Here is a 26,666-nt window from a genome sequence, read left to right as displayed (position 1 = left end):
TAGCAGTTATGTAGCAGATTCTTGACAGAATTCGGCTTTTACCAAAATAAGCCCTAGAAGTTTGCCAGTTTACTTCGCGATTGATGTCCAAATGGGTTTGTGGTTTTAGTTAAAGAAATATTAATAGTACTTAATGTTGTATCACTGAGATTTAGTTCGTCTTCTCTGGATTCTGCCTGCATCATGCTATCTTTTGTTCTAATTGATTCATAAAGATCATTAAACAGGAGAATAAAAACAATTTGTAGCTAATCTCTGAGAGAATTCAGCGCCCGTGTTTTATGGTTCAAATAACAGATGTTATTTCAGAGAAGCCGAGCAGCCTTGCAACCTCTCTAGAAATCAGCCTGGCCATTCAGCCAGGCCATTCATTCACACAGTGGCGGCTGCAGCGGCCTTCCCTGCACACTCTGGCAGCCTGGCTGTGAACCTCTGCTCTTTGCAGAACAGCAGAGAAGCCAAGGCTCCACAGCTTTGCTGCCCTGTGAGCCCAGCAGGAAACTCAAAGTCACCCATCACAACCTCAACCCCGGGGATTTCAGAGATCAGCTGGGGCCTTTCCATTTTCCAAACTCTGATGATCCTCATTCAGAAAAACATACTTAGTTTCTGTCTTCCAAGGGAATTTTAATTTGATCAGTCAGTTCTTGATGCTACCATTCACATTCACTGTCAAGAACTTGTGTTGTCTAAGTCAACAGGAATATGGCTTAGCAAGTGTCACAGGAGAAAAGCAGGAAGGAAACCCCTTTAGGAGAGGAGAGGCCATGTGCAGACCATCACCCCAGGTGGTAAGTGGAACTCAACCTTGAGTACAGAGTTGGCTCCTGTGATCTGACATTGTTACAATCCACTTGCCTTCTTGCCTTGGGGCAACATAAGAAGTCCATTCCATTTTTCAGACTGTGTTCTCCTGAGGGAATGTACTACACACAGTCAGTGGTCAGTTTGTGGGAGAAAATGAGAGCTTATTTAGGTCCCAAAACTAGTAGAAAATGGGCAAGACTTACCAGATTTGACTTCACATATTTTGAAAAAAGACGACTTCAGAATAAAAAGTTAGTTTGCACCCACAGCTTCCAGTCAAGGCCACAGCTCTAAGTTTTTTTTTTTTTTTTTTAACCTGACCTTTCTAACCCCAACATGGTTAGACATACATTTCCCAAATACATGTGTGTGCATGCACACACAAAATACCAAGAGAAGATCCAATGACAGAAGCAATCGCCCGTGGCTTCTGATTTTTCAACACTAATTTCAACTCCTGTTCCTGTTACTTCATTATCGTTCATATATGTAGTGGAACTCTACCACACTATAAGGAGCAGAACGTGTAAGAAATGGTCTTGGTGTTGGGTAGTGTGTGTGTGAGATGCTAAATGGACTCTCATTGATCACCTTCACCAAGAGGTTTGGGGCACGGTCCTGTGATTGGGCCACACATGTCATGAAGTGTTCCATGTTTACATCGAAACTTCTGTGTTGTTTTATTTTAGAGAAGGAGTGAGCATAAGTCTTGTTTTCTGTTGGGTCTGATTAATTACTGTAAGTTTGCATGTTGGTATCTTAGAAATGGGCCCCTGTCTTCCAAACAAGGTCCAAATTAATGCAAGCTTGATGGATCATAAGCTCATATTTTATAGTAAGTATCACAATTTTCAATTATGTAATTTAATATTTCACATATATATAGCAAAATGGCAAAAACACTTTAAATTTCTGTTCTTTTCTAGTAGATTCAATAAATAAATAGTAACGAGAACATTAAGACTTAAACACATGACATAGGGTTAAAAATTAGTTCAATTATGTTCTCTTTCCTTACTACACGCATCAGAAATTACAGCTTTGACACTGTCCGGCACAACTCAATCACATGAGTTTATTTTCCTAAAACATACACTTGTTATCTTAGTTTTGTTTTTCCCTTTAGGAAAAAAATCATAATGCTATTGTATTATCACATTGTACTTGTCATTTATAACTCTAAACTTTGGTATTGCATAACAATAACATCAGATTATTAGGTTAACTGCCATAGAAGACCACTCTATGATTGGCAGTGACATGTATCTATTACTTTATTGATAATGGTCTCTAACATTGTTTACATAGCTCCACAGTCCATTTCCTGGGATTTCCTCTTAGTTTTGTGTTATTGAAATGATAGGAATAATATTCAACAGTCTACACAGCAAGAATGTCAGGCACTGAGGAGCAAGAGCAGACACCACCCACAAGCAATGGTGACAGCTGTGTCAGGTGCACCTGCTGAATTCTAGCCGTGGCTTCCACAGCAGCTTGTATTGTTGTGTCATAAGGAAATAGTTGATTACTCAGAATTGTCTCTCCAACAGTGTAGCATCAGTTTTCACTCCAACAGCAATATTTCCTACAGTCTCATAAATTCTTGATACTGCAAAATATTTTAATGTTTACTTGATTGATGAATTTGAAATGGATTTCTGCTTCATGTCTCATGGATTTTTTTTTTTTTTTTTTTTTTTGCTGGTGAAGTTAGACATCATCTTGCACATTATTTCATGTACGAATTACTAAATATTATAATTTTCTAAGTAGACATTATCTTATTGCTGTGTTGAAAGTTATTGTGATGAATATTCTAAATAAACAACCAGAAACTGCCTGCAGAGCAAATGTAAGTGTGTGTGTGTGTGTGTGTGTGTGTGTGTGTGAGCGAGAGAGAGAGAGCATTGGGGGGCAGGGCAGAGACCTTTGAATCACATTTTTTAATTTTTACTACAGTTGAATGTTTATATTTTGTTGTAATATTCTACTTAATCCAACATCACAAATGTACTGAATTGGAAGGCATGGTAGAACTTGAGTGTAACCCCAGATCTTGGGAAGCTGAAGCAGGAAGGTCCTAGGTTTGAAGCCAGCCTCTGCTATGTGAGGAGACCTTACAAACGGATTTAACTCTTCTTGGTATAGGTTGAAGGGTTGCTTTGTATTTTCATCTCCTGGAATCTTAAGACACAGTAACCCCGCACTCCGCTCTGTAATACTGCACTCAGGGTTTTTCTGCCATCTTCTTAGCCTGCTTCCTCCCTGCCAGTCCTCCCTGACTCCCTGGCTTCTCCTACCACACCCCTTTCTTTACTACCTGTCTCTTTGCCCTTCCTCAAAGTCTCTATTTGGTCGTTACCTTCTTTACTTCTTGACTACATGAGTTTCAAATTACTTTTTCAAGCACCAGAAAAATCTCCAGTGAATTTTTTAGTTCAGAGCTGCATTTAAGTACAGGCCACATAAAGGTAGAATTGGTGTCTCTCGGTGTTTAAGGCAAAGACTTAAAACATATTTTGTGTTGTCCAAAATAAATCTGAGACATTTTTTGTTATTGTTGTTCCATGGATTCCTAAAGACTGCTTAATTATTGTTGGTATGACAAATAAGGTGGCTTCATGATTGTCACTTTCTGCTGTGTGGGAACCTTTTTGTTTTGTGTTGGTATTGTAAGTGGCCACTGTACTGAATTCTCTCACAGTCCTCAAATTTCCCCAAGCTTTCTATGTAGACCACTATGCCATTTAAAATGTTATGTGGTCCTTCCTATTCATTTTTCTTTCTGTGTTATTGCATTTTGGTAAAATACAATCTGTCAATCTCCTTGTAGTTTTCCTGACTTCAGGGACTTGTAATGTTTCACTAAGGTTTGGGAAATTTTCTAATTGACTTCATTAACTTACTCTATTAATGTCTTTGCCATTTTAAATGCATATATGTAATATCTTTATCAATCATTACTGTTGTTTTTTGAAGCTATCATATGAGTATGCAGTGAAGTATGATCACATATATCCCCCTTTCCCCCTTCTACTCTCTTCCATCTTTGTCCTTATAATCATCTCAGAATTTCTTCATGTCCTGAATGGGCTTGGGGTGTCATTTAAATTTAAACCTACTGAGTCAAATGGAGGCTGTTTCCCCTCTTACTCCTGTTCAATGTCATCCTTGACACAACATGTCTGCTGTCCCTCTCTGCTCTGGCTTGGGCTCTGGCATTTTGTTCCTAGCTGATTCCTACCAAACATGAACATCCTTGACCATGAATGAACTCCAAATACCATATTACTCCACACCATGCCACACCATGCACCATGCCACACGACACTACACCTACCGAGCGATGACCTCTTACTTTCTGCCCAGGCTTTCCCACTCTCTCCCAGGCCACCCCCAACATGGGGTTCCATTTGACTCTCCCTGCATCACAGCATCCCCACAATGACCCCCAATCTTCACTGATATAATCTTGCTCCAACAAACCTATAAAAAAATTTCATTGGTGTTTTGATGAGGTTTTGTTTTTTGTTTGTTTCATACTGTTTGCATTCTGTTGTTTTCATTAGACCCTGAAAGCCCTGACAACTTGGTCTGGCGGGTCTCGGTGTAAACACCTCCATCCCTTGCCCCCATGTGCATTCTTGCTTTGTGTTTCCCTGACATAAGATTTTATTGTTCAGAAGGGGAAGAAGGAGATGAGATAACAACAGACACGTCATTCGTACTGTGAGATAAACACTCTACTTGGCTTTCTTCAGAACTAGGATATTTGCATCTGGTTTTCTAAGGAAGATTGAAATGTGTTTTCCTTCTCTGGTTCCTCAACTGCTTTTAATATTTTATTATAAAGTCTGAAATGTTAGTAGGGTCATGATTTTACCCTGTAATGTGAAAGGAACCCGCTCATCCTGGAGAACATGTCTATTTATACTTTCTGCTTAGAGTTGGGTTTTGCCTGTTGTTTATGAAGCCATGCTAAAAGTCGCTCTGTCTGCAAGATCAGCTCATGTTGTTTAAGTCTCTACAATGGCTGTTTTGTTAAGTTTTTATGTTAATGTTTAGTAGTGTGTTTTTCTTGATCAATTTGTTTATATATATATATTTCACTGAACTTTAGGAGTTTTGTTTGCTAGTTTTGATGCTTCCAAATTCTTTTGTTTGTCTTCATATTTCCTTTCTTCTGATTTCTCATCATGAGGCTTTTGTTTTGTTTTCTTTTGTTTTTTGAGACAGGGTTTCTATGTGTAGCCCCAGTTGTCCTAGAACTTTCTCTGTAGACCATGCTGGACTTGAACTCAGAAATACTCCTGGCTCTGCCTCCCGAGTGCTAAGATTAAAGGCATGTGACAGTTTGTTTTTGTTTCTAAATTTATGAATTGAAATTTTCATTAACATTTTTGAATTTTTTATTCAATTTTATTTATATTATGTCTTAAGTTGTGTGTGTTTATGTACACGTGTGTGGGGAGGCCAGAAGGTGGCATCAGATCCCTGGGCGCAGGAGTGAAAGGCACTCTTGGGATCCTCTGGCCATGGATGCTGGGAACTGAACTCAAGACTTCAGTAGGAGCAAACCCTCCCAGAATCCAGGTTTCTTGACATTTGAAGCTGTAAGTTTGCCTATAATGAATTCAGGGATCATGACATTTTGGATTTCTGACTTAGGTGTTATTAATTATTCTCAGGACTTTTGTCCTATTTTTGTCTTTTATGTCCAATGAGCTTGATATTCTTATTCAGTTAACCACACTATAAGCTATTGGGTTATGAACAGTCATGTGAAATTAATTTTTATTTTATTTTGTATAAAATTTTAAAATACCTTTTCAAAATAGATGAGAAGTATTTGCTTCTAATTCTAGCAATCAGAAGTCTGAGGCAAGAAGATTATGAGTTTTTGTGAATTTGAAGTTAGTGTGGGCTATATAAAGAGACCTTGTCTCCAAGGTTCTTTAGGAAAATGAAACACACACACACGCATGCACATGCACACACACACACACTGCACATACACACAATTCTCTCTCACACGTGCACATAAATGCACACACAACAGACACATTCTCATACACACACATACATACATGCACACACTCACACATGCACACACACTTACACACATGCACATATACACATACTCTCGCTCTGACACACACATACATGTACACACATGCAATACACACACATATTCTCTTATATACACTCACACACACACATACACATACAGACACCCAAAAATCACCCTCTGTCTCTCTCACATATACACATGCACGCATGCGCGCGCGCATGCGCGCGCACACACACACACACACACAAACACACACACACACACACACACATCTGCATTCTGCCCAAGTTTTTGAGTAAAGTCTCTTAATAGATGACAACAAATGCATAGTCTACATCATTTATTGATGAAGCAGCCACCCCCATGCCATCAATACCTCTTACCTCACAGCCCATTCTGCCCAATAGAAATCCAGGTATCTAAGGTTTATTTTCATTTTTTTCATTATCCTTTTAATTCCAGAGGTTTTCCTTTCTTTGAAACCCACAGATTTTTTTTTTTTCATTTCTTACTCTTTCTGAAGAGGAAGACTCTCTATGTCAGCGTTTCAAGAGTAATAGGAATACTTACAGAATCTCAGATTAGTTTAGCTCCCTGGTAAATTTAGCTGAATTGCTGTGTGTGAGTCTCTCCCGGGGAGGCTCATTTCTTCTTGATTTGTGACTTTTGCCATGCACTTTGGGGCCCCAGTGATTGAGCTATGGAAAAGCTCTTATATCCATTTTATTAAACAAACATGGGATTATATGTCACTGTAGGCTCAAACAGAATTTGCTGTCACATAGACACAAGGCCTGTGCTTTCCACAGCAGACTGTCATTATCACCCTGAGCTCCTTGACTAACAGTACCCTTTTACTGTCTTGAAAATAGAGTTCTTACGGTACATATTGAAAATGCCTTCTTCTTCAAAGTGTTTGTTAGCAGAAGCATTGCAGATCTAGGGATATTGAGATATTTACCAGCTAAGTATGGCTTGTCCAAAACCTGAGATGCTCCTCATGCATGGTTTCAGATTTTTGGAACATATCCAATCTTGGTGTTTCAGACTAAGGATGCACATCCCATATCCCTTTCTGTGTTTGACAGGGTTTATTAAAGAACCAAGCTATAATGGGCCTCATGTCTCGTGTTCAGTTCTCTGCTTATTGTAGGAAAGAATTGTATTTACTTGGATATTCTCTCTGTTTTTCTTCTATTTCTGTATTATGAGGCACCCTTTCTTATCCTTTCCACACCTAACTAGTTTGCATGTGCATTTTAAAATCTCTTTAAATTACTCACACTTTCTCTAGAATCCAGTTCCTATCGATACTTTTATAGTGATTGTGAAAAATTGACCGGCTCCCATTTCACAGCATATGTGGCACTGGGCACCGGGAGGACAGTGCATGGTATAGGCACTTACTTTCTGAAACACACACAGATGCCCCAAAAGTCTTTCAGCCCCGTGTTTTGTATAAAAGTGCCTTCTTCCTGTAGGGCTTTGATGGTACACACCTTTAATCCCAGCACTCAGGAGGCAGAGGCAGGAAGATCTCTGTGAGTTCAAAGCCAGCCTGGTCTACAGAGTGAGTTCCAGGACAGGCCCCAAAACAATACAAAAAAATTCTGTCTCCAAAAACAGTGCCCTCTTCCTGAAGAACACCATATTCTACACATGTGTATGCTTAGCTGGGGAGGAAGCCTCTGTGATTTTAGGTACCATGTTGAGGCAGCTTCCAATTGTTGATAGCACATTATGGAGAAACTGTCTAGTTTAAAAAGTCAAATGCACTCTTGTATATTTCTGCCTTAACTTGTGAGAAGAGGGGAGAAGGGAGGAAGGGAGAGGAAGATGGATGAGAAGAAAGGAAGAAATGGAGAACAGACATGAATACTTTGCTTCAACAGTCAAGTTGATCCTAGAAAATATTTTGAATAGTTCTACATGAGACGTGATCTCATCTTGTGTTGGATAGCTCTCTGGATTCTAAATCATTCAACATGAATTGGTGATGCCCATCTGAATTCTGTGATCAGAAGACAGGAAGAAAAAGAGTAGGGTGAGGGCATTGGCCCCTCAGAACTAATTGTAGACAGACTAGAATGAGAGGGGGACTTTCTGAAGGGAGAATGAATCCCAAAGAGAGGCTGCAGAGTCTTCACCACCATTTCACTATGGAAACCTATGTTCTCCTGTGGCTGGGTGACTTAGCACCCTGGAGTTTCATAACTCGGATACTGGTGGTTTCTCAGGCACTATTGGTCTGTTTCTAGAATGCCAGTTTTAGGCAAATCCCATGTGTCTGAATATAAATGTTCTGTATATGTGACTTGGGAAAGGTGTGGCATATAATAATCTACACATAGTGTTGACATTCTAAAGTACACATATGACACATCAATCACATGGAGCTCCCTTTTTACTGAGACAAACTTTGCACACACTCTTTTTATTTCATTTTCTTCTGCTGATCCCTCTTGGCGGATGCCTTAAGTACTTCTTTAACCTGTGGGGCTGATTTTTTAAATTGCATTGTATTTGCTTTCTAAGATTTTAATTTTATTTTTGCTTATGTCTGTGGGTGCATGACAGCCTATGTGCTTATATGTGCATGTTTATATGGGTAGCCAAGGAGGGCAGATGAGGGCTTTGGATCCTAAGGAGCTGGAGTTAAGGGCAGCTATGAGCTGCCTAGAATGTATGCTTGGTGGCAAATACTGGAGCTCTGAAAGAGCAGAAGGCATTCTTAACCGCGGAGTCATCTCTCCAGACCCTCAGTATAAAAATTCTTGTTTTATTGGTGATGACTGATTTACTTTTATACTTTGGTATGCAAGAGCAATCTATTAAGTTTGTGCCTATGTATATTGCAACTGGGCACACAAATGTCATGTAAAAGTGTAAATGCTTTTTTTCCCTTCATTAATCATCAAGCTCTAAGAAGAATGTCACCTGTTTGAGAACATAATTTCAGACTCTGACAGCAGAAATGCCACTGATATCAGAGCTGCAGCACTAACACTTCCTGGAGCCTGAGCACACAGTCGTTTGTGTAGAGATGTAGCCAGGGAACTCACAAAACCCAAGCCCTGTGTGTGTCTGTGATGATGTACTAGTCCTGTGTAGTTTTCACACACAGTTGGTACTTGGACAAAACTGTGTTTGATTTGAAATGAGCAGAATTTGGGAGAGAGGCTTTGAGGAGCAAATTATTGACTTGCACTATTTAAAAGATAGATATTTGCAGCCATGCTGCTGTGTAGTACTTGGTCTACTGTTGAGAATGTATGAGATGGGAAAGTATGAAGCTAAAAGGGCAAATTAATCATATTAAGTAGATGAGGCAGTTTTTCTACTAACACAGCTAAGGATAAAAGGCAAGTTTTAAGCTGTTTCCAACAAAAATACAGACCAGAAAACCAGCTGTGGCTTTTATTTATACAGGAAAACAGTTGCCAAGTATGAGAACATCTTATTAGAGGCCTAGCTCTAAGTATGTAAAGGCTGTCCTTCCTGAGCTCTGATGTGCTCCAAAGAGCAAGTGGCTTTTGTTGGAGATTTAGAGACAGCCCCAAGGCACTATGCTGCCTAGTGATGTAGAGGCTTAGGCACTTATTCTCCTTGCTTGACCCCTCTTCCTCAAGGAAGAGAAATGGGAACAGTGGGCAATGTCCACTTCACACATTGACTTCTGGGTTGGCCCATACCCTATGTTCCCACCTAGGCAGAGGATCTGCTGTTACTCTCATGCAGTTACATGGCAGATTTGTTCTATCACTGTTGATCAACAAGTTATCAGCTGAAAAGCATGTGTGGCTTGAAAAACACTGACATCATTTTCTCTGTTTTCTCTTTGCTAAATGTCTATGGTTCACACTAATTTGCTATCTCACATTTGTCTTTTACTTTCTGCTTGTTAGATTGTGAAGGTGGCTGTTAGTTATGGGATCTACAGGACAGTGAAGCTATGAACGTGAGCTGGAGTCATGGCTCCTCAAGTTAAAATGTTGAGTTGGTGTCAAGTGTGACAGGCATTTTGGAGATTTTGAGAGAGACTCCTGGCTTTATTTTCTTCAGGAGTCCTGTCTTCCCTAGGAGATAAACAAGATACAAAACCCTAGATAAACTATCTAATTTGAAAATTGTCATATACTATATATCTACTGCTCATAAAAGTGCTTGGCACCTGGCCAAAAGAAAAAAGAAAAAAGTTCAAGGAGTTGGAAAAGGTAACCACTCTATACAGACAACTTCATGCTGCTCACATGCCTCAGATGATCACCCCAGTCAATTAAAATAATAAGAAATAAATCAACTAATGAAGATCATACAGCTAGGTATATGAACTGACATGTCCTAGGATTTAATTCACCTAGGTTATAATCAATAGCAGTAGAATATGCCTGCCATGTAACAGTGGATCCTTCTGCTTAGCTAGGGACATAGGCTATGGGCCAACCTGGAGGTCAATCTGTGAATTGGATATTTGCCCACCACCCTAGGATTTAATCATCTTTGTCTGTAGGTTACAATTATTTTTTTAGACTATGAAGCTTATGAAAAATAGTTTACAATTTTTTTTAAGATTATGAAGCTTATGAGAATATTCTAAATAGAAAAAGTCACTTAATTTAGCATGTTTCTAATCAGATTTTCTATGCTACATATATTCATATGTGTTTTCATAACCATATGTATATTCATGCACAGATGAAATCTGTGCATGCATATCACTGATATAAAGATATATCACCATATACCTATGCATATTTTGTTATGTGTATGCATGCATACAGTTTAGCATTAGATGATATAGTCTATCATAGCAGGGGAGTCACAATGGCAGGAACTTAAGAGAACTGGGCACATTATATCCAGAGTGAAGATAGAGCACATTGAATTATTTCACACTTACTGATACTTGACTACCTTTCTCCACTGCTGAGTTCAAAACCTCCTGCCTAAAGAATGGTGCTACCCACAGTGAGACGGCCTTCCCATCTTAACTAGTGCAATCAAGACACTCCTCCATAGATAAGCCCACAGGCCAATCAAATTTAGGCCATCCTTCATTGGTACTCCTTTCCCAGATGACCCCAGCATGCATCAAGATGATTATTAAAATTAATGGTAACTGGGACTTACCTCCTTAATGCCTTTGTCCCAATGCTTTTGACAGATATAAGAATATCCATCTCATGACTATTGGAGAAATCACTTGAGTTTACATATAAAATGCTCACAAAACACCTGGTGCCTACTTAATGTCATATGAGTATTCAGGATGATTATACTTCTTGTCATATCACAAGAGCCTGCTTGATATGCTTAGTGGCTCTGTAACATTTTCATAGATAGATGCAGCCTGATTTATCCCTCAAGCATTATACCTTCAGTCATTTCTGTTTGGTGTTGGATGGAGTGTTGAGATGGCCGTCCTCTATTCTGTTCTTCCCAGCCTTTGCTTAGTGGTGCTCCTATTCACTTCATCTCTCCGCTCAGCTATTGTTCTAAGATAAAGGACAGAATGGCAGAAACAGTATGCCAGGCCACATGGGGCATTTCTTCAAGGAAGAAAAATCATGGCAGACATTAAAAGTGTTCAGAGAAGCTTGAAAGGGAATATCAGGGGAATGGGAACAAATGCAACTCTTCAGTGTCCACCTGAAGTCACAAAGTGGCCTGTTTTGATATTAAATGTGAAATAATGCAGATAGCGATATGATGGTCTCTTTTGTCTCTAAATTGGTCAGAAGCTTGGTTTAGAGTTTTGTCAGCTCTTTTGCTATTTCTTCTCATTATAGAAATATTACAGCTGGGGACTAGAGAGATGATGCAGTTAAGCTTGTACTGTACTTGCAGAAGATCCAAGTTCAATTCCCAGTACCCTTACCAAGTAGTTCATAACCATTTGTGATGAAACTCTATTTTTAAGGGATCAGACACCCTTTTCTGGTCTTAAGTTGTTGTGGGGAAACCCATATATATGTATAATTAAAAATAAAAATAAAATAGTTTAAATAAATGGAATGCCATTTAGGACACAGGCATCCTCTGTATGGCTAGATCACTTTCCCCTAAACCTGTGATGGCTCACAGCATTAATCCCAGAACATGGGAAACAGAAGCAGGTAGACCTTTGAGTTCAAGGCCAGGTAGGACTACACAGAGAAAAACCTATTTTGAAGGCTAAAATAAATACAATTTTTAAAAAGGAGAAATACAAGTAATGTCTTTAAATCTGAGCTCACAGAAATCTGAACATCCTGTAGTCTGGGTGTCCTTTGCTTTAAAGAACCTAAGTAACAAAGAGGACCCAAAGAGAGACATACAGGAATCTGCCTAGGAAGGGTAAAAAAGACAGCATCTCCTAAGTAATTTGGGAGCATGGGGGTAGGGGGAGGTGGAACGGAAATCTGAACCTCCAGGGAGCCTCTGTGAGTCCAGGATGGGAGCAGCGATGATGCAGTCTTCCCTTACTCCCTGGCTGTTTTCCTTGAGCCAATTGAGATTTTATCTGCTCCTTGTGCAGACCGAAGTCTAGAATCATTCCTGATTCCTGTCTTTTTTAAACACTACACAGGAAATCTATAAGCAAATCTGTTTGCCAAACACCCCAGAGACAGGCATCCTTAAGTGGTTCAAATAATCCTGTCTCTGTTCTCTTTGCTTCAACCATCCCCGGCCTAGGGAGGATGCTATGGGAATGACAACAGCATTTGTTGATCTAAAACGAGTATTTGTCATCTCATTGTTTCTTGGGTGAAGAATCCTGCAGCAGCTGAGATAGTCATTCTACCTCAAGGGCTCTCATAAGAACATGGTCAGGTGTCAGTCAGGACTGGGGTCCACTAGGCCTTAAAAGCCTGTCTTTCAGGATAATTCAAGTTGCTTGGCATGCTTTGTTGAATAAGCAGAAAGTTCCTCCCTACCTGGGCTTCTGCAGAGTTGTCCTCCCATTGCAAAGCTGGCCAGCCCAGAAACATGAGGCAGACATAATGCATCTATGACTGAACTCTGCACAACACACACCATCATTTCTAGGACACACTATTGGCTACATGGGCCAGCCCAACTTAGTGTAGAAGGCAACTGCACTCCAGTGTGAATGTCCCAGGTAATGATCACCCAAGGTCATCCTTTATCTTGATCACTATGATTCCACTATGTCCCTTTATTTGTGTTATATTTCCATTTTTTATTTGTCATGTGTGGTGTGTACGTACATATCATACATGTGTGCACATGTATATGGAAGGCTGAGGTTGATGTTGGGGGTCAGTTTTGATCACCCCTTTTTTTTTCTACTTTATTCATTGAGGCAGGGGCTCTGAATAAATCCCAGGGCTCACCAATACAGACAGGCTTTTATTATATCAATCATATTCAGGATTTCTGTGTGAACAACTCAGGGATGTTTTCCCATTCAATTAGTAAAATAGTTCAAATTCTGCCTGATTTGCTTGTTTGATTTCTTTGACCTAAGGTTACATCCCCCAAAACCTCTCTGCTCTTTCTCCCTTTTCTTGTATCTCCAGCCACACTGGCTCCTTCCTTCTCTTTAGAAGATGACAATGACAGCCCTATTCAGGACTTGTTCCTGCTGGTCCCTTATCATGTATTGTTTACCAACCCCCAAAGGGTCGGTCCTTCGCTTCCTTTTACTCTCTGCTCTAACATCTTGCTACTGGAAGGGCTTTTCCTGAAAGCAAATAAATGGCTTTCCTCCAGTGTCTACATCCCTTCATCTGACTCTGTGGATTCACACAACTTTTACAAGATGTGATGTTGTAGTCTGGTTTTTAAAACTCAACCACAGTTGATAAACACTGTCTGTTTCATTCCCATTTGAAGTACTTGTGTATGTACTGGGTATATCTCAGCCTGAAGTACAAGAAATTGCCACCTACCTTATTTTGTACTAAGAGATGAGTAAATATGTGTGCAAGCAGAGACAGAAGAAGTGATGGAATCCTGATTTTAGGCTCTGCTATTTTTGTGTGTGACTGTATTGTTACAGAACTTCTGCATCTTTAGCACCATTGTCATTTAAAAGTCTCCAAGACACTGGAGAAATGGCTCAGTTAATAGTGCCTTCTGCACTTTCAGAGGACCCGAATCTGATCCCAGCACCCACACCAGGTGGCAGCTCTATGATTTCCTCGTCTTTCTTTTTATTTTTGTATGTTTGGCATATTTTATTAATAACATAACAAATATTCACAAGATGAAAGATGCTTATTATACTGCAAACATGAAAGATTGATTTTTCATTCTTGGAAAATTTTATATATGTATACAATAAAATATGATTATAACTACCTGTTTCCCCGCTCTAACTTTGCCTGGTCCTCCCTCAAAACCCTTCCCTTCCAGATTTCATATCTAGTGTTTGCTTTAGTCTTTCACTGATAACCAACTATTTCCAACTAATGCTGTCCTTATGTGCATGGATGTGGGGCTATCCATCGGAACATAGGAACTCTACAAGTGGTTGCATATTAAGAAAAGAATAATTTTCTGTCTCCCAGCAACTGTCTGCTGCCAGTAGATGTTTAGAAAGGGATAGATAGGGCCAGAGACCTTAGAGCCCATCTGCTTTGTGACTTGAGCTGACTTGATCTTTTTTTATATATATAATTTTTTTATTTAATTTTATATAACAAAGTCCAATTAAATGAAAACAAACATTTATACACAATATTTGGGAATTTGGGCGTCGTTCTTTCCAAACTACTTCCTGCTGGTAAGGGGCTCTGTCTTGGGGGATTCGAAGAAGATTCAGATATCCTAGCTGTAGTCTGTAGGGCTGTTTTGTCCAGCTGTTTGGAATGTAGGATCAGCGTGTACTCTGTTTCAGGCGGGAGCTGACTTAATCTTATGTAGACCTTTTGCAGGTAATCACAGCCATTGGGAATTACTGAGTGCAATAACCACGTTATGTCCTAAAGGCAGAATTTTACTTCTGGCTCTTTCTGCTCCCTCTTCTGTGAAGATGCCTGTGCCTTGGCAGGAAATGGGGGTGGAGATATTTGCAAACATGTCCCATTCTCAGTCTCTCCTCCTCAGCACTTGGGCCTGCTATGTGTCTCTGCACTCCCTGCTGTCCACTGCAGAGAGAAGCCTCTCTGAACCAGTTGAGAGATGCTCAGGTCTATGAATGAAAACATACACTCAAAGGCTTACAGTAAAGCCAAAGAGCACAGTACCTGAAACTTCTAAGAACTTCTAGTTGATATTTAAAGTTCCTGCTGTCACTGTACAAATGCCTCCTCCCACAGGCTAAATAAAATATGATGAGCATTTTGTTCTGTGTTTGTATGGAGCTTAGAGAAAGTGGGAACTTGAATGCTGTGGAGTAGTTGACTAGTTAGACATCTGAACAATGGTCTTGGTTCTAGTTTCACTTCTACCCTGTGACAAATTGTCTTAACCACAAGCAATGTGTGGGGCAAAGCAGTTTATTTTTCCATAGAACTGCAGGTTGCTGTCCATCATTGTGGTAACATCAAGAAAGGAATCTCAGCTAGTCACATCATATCCAGTCAAGAGCAGAAAGAAGTGAGTACAGACATTCTCATCCAAATGTTTGTTGTGTTCAATCAAGTTCTCTATACACAGTTCATCACCCCAGGCATAGGAAATAACACTGCCCACAGTGGGCTGGATCTTTCTAAATTAGTTAGAACAACCGAGATAATCCTACATAGACATTCCTGCAGGCCAACCTGATGGAAACAATCCTTCATAGAGGAGCTATTCCAAGGTGGTTTTAGGTTGTGCCAAATTGACAATTACATTTACACATCACACCCTTCTCACTTTGTGTGATCCCAAATTCATCTTTGTTCCTTCTAGACCTATATGCTATGGAACTCCTACTATTACATGATACTGCAGTAGTAAGTTTATGATGACAATTCATGACCTGCCATTGGTTTTGATTTCTTGAGATCATATATTTCTATACCAGTGCTTTTACCCAAGAATCAAAAGCAATGCAATAAAATCTCCTTAGTATATTTAAGTCTACTAAAGAGTGTTGTGGCCTATTAAGAGTCCCTGGTTTGGGAATGAGATGGGCTTTTGATTTTGCCACAAATAGTTGGCATACTTAAGGAAATCATTTTGGGTAGACTTGGAAAGCTGGAAAATGAGTCTGAAATTCTGCAATTGTGAAAGGAGAGAATGTAGGTTATAGGGCGAGAAAAAGAAAATCTAACAGGAAACGCATACCACCTTAGATTTCATGACTTTATGATTTATTTAATGACAAAAAGAAATGCCAGGAAGAAAGAAGTTTACCCCAGCTTATGGTTTCAGTTTGTAGACCATCATTTTAGGGACTTCAAATTGGCTACAAAGTTAATAGTTCACATTGGAAATATCCCTATAATTATTAACATTCAGAATTCTACTTAGGTAATCATGACCTTATCATTTTTTTAATCTTCCAGTCATCCTCCCAAATAATATAAGCAATTATTATTCCCACAGCCTTGAACATTAAAATCTTTTGGGATTTTGGGATTAGTGAGCAATTCTAGCTTACATAGTTGCTGAACAATCTGTATTCAGGTACCACCTTTAGCAAAAATATAAAAACCATATTGGCTACCAGGAGCTGGTCCCTTCCTGGAAGCTACTGGTCACCCCACAGATTGGGTAGGACCCCACTGTAGCCAGAGTTCATCACCAGGCCTCTCCTGCCAGCTTCTGGTATTGTGATTTGGGATTAGCCTTGCTCCAGGAGGCTCAGAGGGGGATGGGAATGTGCTCCTTTGCCTTGCTCTGTCTGCAGAGGTCAGAGTGGGATGACTATGGGGTCAGGGCCAGGGGAAGCAGTAGAAGAGACACAAGGCAGGAAGGAAGGGATAATTTAACTGAACCCAGCCTGAACCTTCAAGCAGTTCAGTTAAGGGCCAACACTGACGTCAAAGCTGTTTCTTATTTTATACGTCAGGCAGCCTCCTGAGTAGCCCCCTTCCTTCTGTCAGTCCCAAATGCCAGGGCATGACCTTTTGGCAGCTTGCTCATTATAACCTTAGTTCAGGTAAAGGTTTTCACAGTGTTACCCCTTTTCCCCCCCTGTAATATGAAGTCTGGCTGCTGTCTGTATATCATGGCTCATGGAAAAGAAGAATGAACAAAAGCCTTAAACATAACCTGATTGGTTTTATATCCTTATCCCATTGGGTTCTATGTCTTAAATAGCCTCTCTTACAGTGACTCCATGCCTCTAGCATACTTAAACTTCCTTTAAGCAAAGTACAAAGAAAAAGCATTTTTAAAACTAAATTAGACTTAAATGCTATGACAATGGTTTCATAAGCATACATGCACAAGACCAGCAAACAGCCCATAGAGTTGCCACATGCAGTGAGCCTACTATGTAGTTAAGAAAAGTAGTTTTATTTTTGAATACATACTTTGATTTGAGTCACCGAACAGTATCTTCACCAGTTCACATCTTATCCTCACCTCACTTGATGCCTTTTCGTGAGGGAGACATTGCCATGGAGATTCGCATTCCACTAGCTACGTCCACCAAAATAGATACCATTATGTGCGTTACATCTTTTAGCCCTCACATATCTGTGATGGCAGGGGCATTTACAATACTCTGCTCTTCTAAATAACCAATCAGTAAGTCAAAGGGAGACATGGATTTCTCTGAGCCACAGTTCTCCCAGGCAGATCCTATGATCACTCTCCTGTAGCCCACGGTTCTTCAGTGGTCATAAATTATCACTACTGTAAACTCAAGTGTCATAATTGCTGTTCTTGATCCTCTTTGACCTATACATGCTGTGACTTGTGAAATTTTCCTGCAATGTCTCTCTCTATGACCATCAAGAGCAAGGCTGTTGTGGGCTGTCTTGACTCATCAGGACCCTGCCTCCACCTCCTTGTCTATGACCGCGGTCCTGTTCATGCCTCTTGAATGGAATTGAGTGAATCTCTGTGATTATTTTACTTCATAAGTATCTTCTTGGTGTTGATAGTGTAACTGGCAAGGAGGTTAAGAGATATAAATGGATAATGCATGTAGCAATTCCTCCATTCATGGAATTTAGAGCTTGTTAAAGGAAACAAGAAGTAAACAGAATATGGAAAGTATATAAAAATAGAAGGTGCTATAGAAAGAACCAAGTAGAAGGAAAGCTGGGAATAAGTTGTGGTTTTAAGTGCAATGACTCAGGGTGGTCATAAAGGAAAAGGGGTAGTTGAATAAACATATGAAGGAGGTGGGAAAGTGGGGTGGCATTAGACATATCTGTGTAGAATACATGATATTTAAAATATCAAATGGTAAAATTAAAGATTACAGGATTTCTTGATTCAGTTTTAGCAACATCGAATTAATATTGGATTCTTCTAATTCTTCTAGATAAGAATTACTTCCTGATATACCTCTATTTTTTAAGGTGGAAACTAAAGATTGATAAGTCCCAATGCATTATCTTTGGCCTTAGATGAACCAAGAAATCCAAGATACCTACTGAAAAGCTAGACTACCTATCCATTTATTTATCCACTCATTACGCTTCTTTTCACCAACCCATTAATCCATTTTTTTTGCTTCCTTAATAAACTATTATACTTAGTCTAAAGATTACTACCCCAAATCTGACAGCAATGCCATCAAATAAACATCTTTTCTTTGGGCTTCATGATCCTAATAGGAACAGTGAGCAATTGAAAGTGCAATTATGTAATTGTTTGGGGGAGACAGTCATTTATTCTAAATCAGTGGTTCTCAACCTTCTTAATGGTGAACTCTCTAATACATTTCCTCATATTGTGGTGACCCCCAACCATACAATTATTTCATTACTACCTCATTACTATCATTTTGCTACTATTTTGAATCATAATGTAAATATCTACGTTTTCCAATGATGGTCATAGGCAACTCCTGTAAAAGGACTGTTTGACATCCAAAGGGGTCATGACCCATGGGTTGAGAATCATTGCTATAGCTAAAGGTCATAAAGTGACTTCTCTTTTAATGGAGACAAGGATGACATCACTTAAGCTAGACTGGAAATGTCACTGTGGGAGATAGAAGCAATTCCTTCCAATTCAAAGATAAATGGAATTTCAGTAGGGAAAGTAATAACTATGTTAAATATTCCAAGATATTATTGACATCCTCATTTTTTTACTGATATGTAGGAAATCTTTGATTCTCAAAGCACTTTGTTTCTTATTAAAAAGAAAAACACTTTCCACATCTAAGCAGCAAGTGAAATCACCTGGGGAGGATTTAGAAACGTCTCGGTGCTCCACACCCAGATGTTTCAATTCAGAAGGTCTTGAGTAGGGCAACAGAGCATACATTTCTAACAAGCACCACATGAATTCCCATAATCAGCCTGATTCAGAAACTGCCACGGGGCTTGGCAGCCAGAGGACTGGTAGCTGCTGACTTCTACAGTGTAGAAACCTGAATGATGGACTGATTTTAATTTCTACTACCTTATACACATGAAAGCCCTGAACAGGAAAATGCCCTGTATCATTGCTTCTACATGCTGGCATATTTTGACTTTCTAATGGGTGAGCTTGGAAATGTTAAATTGTTTGAGGTGATTTACATTTCTTTTCCTTTAGGTAGTAGGAAGATTGAGACACTTTATTTTATATCTATGGGAAAAGTAATCTAAAAGAATGAAGTGATGGATCTACAAATTCTGTGCTCATAAAGGGGAATGAATTGATTACCAATTGGCTTTGCTGTGCATGAGCAGTCTGATGAGCACACCTGAAAAATTATCTCAATGATGAGGCCATCTACAGAAGCAAAAAGAGAGAGATCAGGAGATGGATTGTCAGATTCCCACACTTGGGTTAGGACTGTCAAATAGTGATAGCTGCTTGCATTTAAGAATGTCTTTGATCTCTTTCTCTGGTTGGACATTGTATGTGGAGAAAGAGATGAAGACATGTGCCAGGGACCTAGTGATTGGTTCATCTGACACAGACCACTGAAGCGTTGCAAACCTGACAAGTTCCTCCTGAGTCTGCCCTATCCTAGGCTGTGTGTCACAAACAGGTTGTTTAGTCTTGAAGTGGTCACCAAGGTGCCTCGTTAGCATGGAGTCGACCTAAAGTTAAGAAACCTTGGTATTAATGGCAGAGAAAGTCTTTTGCTTAGAACTTCAGAACTGGGCAGGAAATGTGGCTTAGCAGTTAAAAGCACATTCTACTCTTGCAAAGGACCTGAGTTCAGTTCCACACATTCATTTCAGATGTCTCACCACTGGCCCCAGTAGATCCAATGCTGTTTTCTGGTTTCCTCAGGTACACATCCTACCCCTCCAAATACATACATATGCATAATTTAACAATATTAAAGGTACATATTAAAGAACAGAATTTAAGAACCATTTCAGATTCTTAGGTCAACACGGGAACCACTTTTAACTCACTAAAATATACAAGCTAAAAGAAGACATAGGTTTCCTTTGGCTGAAAGAATATATACCTAATCATAAAGAGTGACATCATAGAAGTCTCCAGAAGTATGCTTTGCTAAATCTATGCTTGCCATAACAGTGAGACATCCTTCATGGACCATCATCAACCAGCTCATCTTGTCATTGCCTCCCATGAAGACCCCAGGTTTGGTACTGCTTACTGAAACTTTTTTACCTCCATTTTGTGTGCCGATTACAATTAGCAGCTCTAGGCTGGGCTAATTAAGGACAGTGCATCCTGCAGGATGCAGGTGGTCCTTCTCAGGGTGCTTAGCAAACAGCTCCATTATCATCCAAGCTGGCCATGCTATATTAGTTCCTTTTCCCCGTGCTGAGAGAATACAGCCATGTAGAATGACGGCCATGTAGGCATAAAGGAATGACGACTCATAAGCCTTCCAGGTCCAGGACCCAAACCAGGTGAGGTAGAGTTCAGGTATTTCTGCACTACCACGGCCTTTACTGTAGTTTTCTCTCCCCATTTGGTAAGATAGGCCAGAAACTTTGGGCTGACTGAGACCTTTCTTCTCCCAGATTTCTCCTCATATGTATCCTCTCTGCCTGCCAGCCCCTCCTGTTCCTTCTCCTGTGCTGATATTAGCCATTAAGCTCTTTATTAGACCATCAGGTGTTTTAGACAAGGTAATACAGCTTCTCAGAGTTAAGACAAATGCAACATAAAAGTAACACACCTTAAAATAATATTTCCCAATACTCATATATGTGTGTACACACCCTGTACTGGCACACATGTACAGGTGCACACACACACACACACACACACACACACACACACACACTACAATCAGTCATCAAAACAAGCTACCTATAAAGAGGAGCATGAGACAATGTGAAAAATTTTGGTCTCAGAGAACTACTGAGTCTCCCAACAAATCAACCAGCAAGTTTCCACTCTGGTGAGGGATCTATTTCTAAACTCCTTGTTGAATCCAGAACTACTTTGTCACTGAATGAATAACTCCAGGTCAGAGTGTTACTCGGGCTTCTAATCTGTACACTCACGAACTTTACACTTACTGTTCTAAGCTACCAAGTCGTAGGGTTCCTCATTTTCTACCATTGTCGAACTGGCCTAGTCACTCCCCACCATTCCCTGGAGGTAGAGATGGCATTAACTTGACTGGAAACAGGAGGGCTTGTGCCTACTCAAGAGTATGACCTGGGAAGATACAGGATGTTCCAGGAGTAATGATGAAAACAAAGCCCTTAGATGTTTACCCCATCTGCTCTGCTTCTAATATCCTAACCTCTGCCATATTTTCACTTCTCTTTGAGTTCGTGGAAGGATAGATCTACCTCTATTTCTTGAGAGAGACAGGAAGAAAACAATCTTTATCTACAACACTTCTGCAGTGATATAGCCAGGACTTCTCTATACTTTGTGCTCTGTTCTCCTGAAAACCATAGCTTTCACAGTGCATGCAGTATACTAACAAGTTGCCTCACACACCCAGAACCTGAGGACTGAAATTCTGTAGCAAAATGCTATATATAATAATATGATGTATCAAACATATATGTGAACATTGATTTTAATGACTTCATTAACTGAAAATCACAGTAGGAAATATAAACTGTTTGTAGTTTGTAATCTACTAAACACAAGGCTTTAACATTCAATTATGGTTCTAATGTCTCATGCTGGAGGGTATAGGAAATAGCCCAAATTTCCCCAAACCTCAAGTCTCTCGTGGGCAAGAGAGTTGTGAGAGTTGTATTTAGAAGTTGTTAAACCAGCTGTGAATGAGCTCAACGTTCTCTCTGTCTTCAGAGTGAAGTGCTGGCTGCTAACCTTTCTCTCTTAGGCATTAGATATCATGGGCTGAACCAAACACCGTAGAGAATGTTTTAATCGGACCTGTCAATGATCCCTAGTTGATAAGATGAAGAGTCTATCATAATGTTTAGACGTTGTAACACATCTAATCTTGCTCTCAAAGCTTCACTCCTGGTACCTTCTAACGTCCTGAAAGTCATTTACTTCTGCCTATGCTGCTAAGAATCCCAGGCTAGAAGGCTGTTTTCTCTGTTTCTGGACATAAAACAAATAGATTTGGACTATGAACACAAACTGGCAGGCATTTCAGGAGGCCAGTGGGCCAGCACACAGAGAAAGAGCAGTGACTATAGATAGACATTGTGAACAGTAACCGACCCTTGACTTCCATTAGTCAATACAGCCAGACCACGCTAACAGTTTCCATCACCACTCGAATGATATTTACCCATTACTCCATTTAATTCTGCCTTTACTCTGATTTTGGACAAAGCCCTCTAAAGAAGCTTGGTTTCCCAACACCCATGATTTCATCCATGGTCTCTTCATCATGGCTTCAGGGAAGAAATGAGTTTGTACACTCTGTAGATTGAACAAGAGACATATAAGATCTGGTAAAGAGTAAATCACATCTGTGGAAGACAGGCATGACCTGCTAGAGATTCCAGCTAGTTTTAGAGTCAGTATTGTTGTTGGGTAGTATATAGCACACACTATACTTATGGAATTGAATATTAAACAAGTGAATGGAGAGTTTGAATTTAGATAGTTAACAAATACTTTGATCAGTGTACAGAGTGTCTCTTAATATAGTTTGGGTACTACTGATCCCAAAACCCCAAATCAAAAATTCCTCAAATCTTTTTGAGAACTGACGTGATGTTTAAGTGGAAAATTCCTTATTAGTCCCATTTTCTAGGATAACAGAAACTTAATTGTGATTTATCTTTGTGGTTGTGGTGTGTGTGTGTGTGTGTGTGTGGGTGTGGGTGTGTCTGTGTGGGTGTGTATTTCACAGACAAGCTGAGGGACATACTTCCCAGGAATCAGCAGGAATTCCCTTGGACAGGTGATAAGCCCTCACAGTGAGACAGTGTTGTTTCATTTATACCATTTCACCCAATCCCTGACATTGCTGGCATCTGGGAAGTAGCAGAGGCTGTAAGCAATTCTTCTTGCCTCACCTCCAAAGGTACAGCATCCTCTTCTTTGCATAAGTCACTAAAGACAGCTGCCTGTGCCCAGGAGAGGGGAGCCAGACTCATCCTGATGCAGAGTAGTAGGAAGCAATGGCAGGGTCTCCTGAAAGCCCATATGTGGAATTGGAACTCTCACCTCCCAGAAAAGACCATTTACCACATCCATGCCCAGATGCTGCTCCTGTCCGCATAGATTAACTATTCCTCCCTAGGCCCCTTCAGAATCTAAACCTCCAGCACTCTGAGAGTTAAACTCACTTATGACTCTCTCTCTCCTGTCTATGAATTAAATGTTATTCTTGCTTCTATACAGACTTCACATAACCCAGGCTGTGTCTTTGCCAAGTTTAAATAAGTCAGTCATCAGGTTTAACAAAAGAGGATGGAAAGAAAAGAGTCTGCCATGTTGACGAATCTACCTTCAATATTAATTCAGGTGTAAAGTTTAAAAGCACTGTGAAGGTCATGGGGCCCCTGGGAACATGGGCGTATCTGGAGCATCATTTAAAAGCAGCACAACCAATGACTTTGAACTTTGGATGTTTGATTGATCAAATACTTTTGTGTTTCAAGATGAGTACCTATATTACAGAAGTGTGGTGAGATATTATTTTGGATTTATTAAAGCTTGCCTGAGGATTCAGAAAGCAAAGCAGCCTGCCACTAGCTTCTTACCTCTACCTCAGACTAAAATGGCTGATCCTGTCTCCACAAGCTCTCACCAAGCCTCAGACTGCTGCCTCTCAGTGTAGCTGGAGAATGAATCCTTCTATCCTCAACATGGCTGGAGAATGAACGCCTGGTACTCAGTAGTTAAGACCATGCTTCTATCTTTTATATACTCTGGTGCTTGGATTAAAAGCATGTGATCTGTTACTCTTTTAGACTGTTTCAATCTCATGTATTCTTGGGTGACCTTGAACTCAGAGAGATTCATCTACCTCTTAATTCTGAGTCCTAGGATTAAAGGTGTGTGTCACAACCTCTTAGTTTCTGGCTGCTGGGATTAAAGGTGTGTGCCTGGCTTCTATGGCTTGTGGCTGACTTTGCTTTCTGAATCCTCTGGCAAGCTTTAATAAATCATAAATAATGCATCACTACGCAGGAGAGGAGAGACAAGAAGGCAGCATGCTAATACTGTGTCCACTGCAATTCTCCAAAGATAGAGCAGCAGGTACTTTTAACAAGTACTGCTAAATTTACACTTGTGAACTGGAGACATTCGCTTCATTTATCCAAGAATATTTATTTCTCTGTGTATGAGTTATCATAAATCTTGTTATCTTGATAATAAGCCCATAGTTGTAATGATGAGACAGCTCCTTTTTATAGCTTTTTCTGTATTTAGAGGTTGTCTCTTGCCATTATAGGTTATGGTTAAAGGTGTTCACTTTTATCCTGAAATACAGAATATGTGAGCAAACTGTATCTATCAAGAAGACTGAGGTAACAATGAGCTAAAAAAGTATAAATATACATATACGTATGTGTGTGTGTGTGTATTCAATTTTTTTAAAAGGCACACATTTAAATCTGACCCAATCACTGGTGCAGCTAATGGAAGACCAGCAATTTCATAATTGTAAAATTGTATAATTATTCCTAACTCCTGGATTCTACCACGATCATGATCTCTTAAACAGCATGCCTGTGGGTGACACATGTCATCAGCAATGCTTCTAGCATGTATTTTTAAACCCTTTCATTTCAGTCATTCCTCCCTCTATCATCTGTCTAGTTCAATGGTTTATGCTACAACCCCATTTAAAAGCCTAAAGACTCCTGATGAAGTGTATTCAAAGTTACAAGTGCCTTCAACAATATTGCCTGTTTAAACTCTAAACAGAAGGAAAGAGAGAACTTGTTTGAATATTGCACTGTTTCTGGAGTTGAATGGCTCCCACTGAGGGATGAGTCTTGGAAAATCACTTGTATATGACAGCCATGAGCCATGAAATGCTTGTATTGGATTTCATTTGAACATTGAACTGTAGTATCTATTGTGCTGGGTCATGCCGAAATAAGCTTATACCTAACATCACTGAGTATGTTTGTTATTTTTATATACTCTAACACGTTTAATCTAATTAAAACTATATTTGAAAGTAATAGAATTTAAAAAGATGATTCTACCTAGCCAGGCAATGGTGGCACAGGCCTTTATTTCCAGCACTCAGGAGGCAGAAACTGATGGCTTCTGTGAGTTCTAGGTCAGCCTGGCCTATATAGTGAGTTCCAGGACTGCCAGGGCAATTACACAGAGAAACCTTGAAAAACAAAACAAAAGATTTATAAAAGAAAATCCAACATTGTTGTTAGCAAGGCCCATAGGAAGAAAGAAGGGTGTGTGTGTGTGTGTGTGTGTGTGTGTGTGTGTGTGTGTGTGTGTATTAGGACACAGGAAGGGTCACATAGAGAGTAACAGTCCCAAAGTGAGGTTAGGGCCATGTGGGATGGCCACAGGAATTCAACTTGTGTAAGGAAGGTCCCAGTGATGCCTTGCTCTCTGATCTTTTTTCTTCATAGGTTTATAACCTCCTAAAAATAATTCTTTGTAGCTCCAGGTTCAGAAAGCTTAATTTGCATGAATACAAAATGTGCTGTGTATGTGAATACCAAGCCTTTTTATCTGAGCCTCTGAGACAATAAGCAAACCTTGTAGCTCTCAAAAGACAGACAGGCAGGGAATTTGTCTTCACCCCTCCTTTGCTGCAGGAGATGTGGAGGAGGATGAGGCATAAGACACGTATTCCTTTGATTCTTTGGAAGACACCATGGGAGAGATACAAGAAGGTAGGGTGTTTGGGAAAACAGTGTTAGCTGGCATTGGCTGACCCAGGCACATTGGCTGTGCCTCTAATGTCTCTGGGTTTTGAAAAGCCTTGCCATGGATACACTTGCTTCACAGCCTGCTGTTGAGTGCAGGAGTGGGGCTTGTAGACAGACACTCTGAGCCTGGAGCACAGGTTACAATGTTACTATACATCTTTCTCAGGACTGACTTCTAATTGCAAAGAGAACTTGGCCTTCCTTCTGAGTACCCATATAAACTAGGGATCTCACCTCAAGCAAGCTCTCACAATATGGATTCCTACTCAAGTCTTCATAAAGCACTCTGTGACACATCTTTACAGAAGCTCCATTTTGTACAACCAAGAATTGTGTGTGGAAGAAGCAAATTCATTTAGCTTACTCTCCAATGAAACTATCCATTGATACAGAATTCACATAACAAGAACTGCCACTTAAAAAGAGGGAATATTTAGCATAGTGTTGGATTTCAGTGTGAGTATGAGCATGTGAATGTGTGTGCAATAAGTTAG

This window comes from Phodopus roborovskii, unplaced genomic scaffold (assembly GCF_943737965.1).
Source record: "Phodopus roborovskii unplaced genomic scaffold, PHOROB, whole genome shotgun sequence".
NCBI classification, from domain to species: Eukaryota; Metazoa; Chordata; class Mammalia; order Rodentia; family Cricetidae; genus Phodopus; species Phodopus roborovskii.
This window is presented reverse-complemented; position numbering follows the sequence as displayed.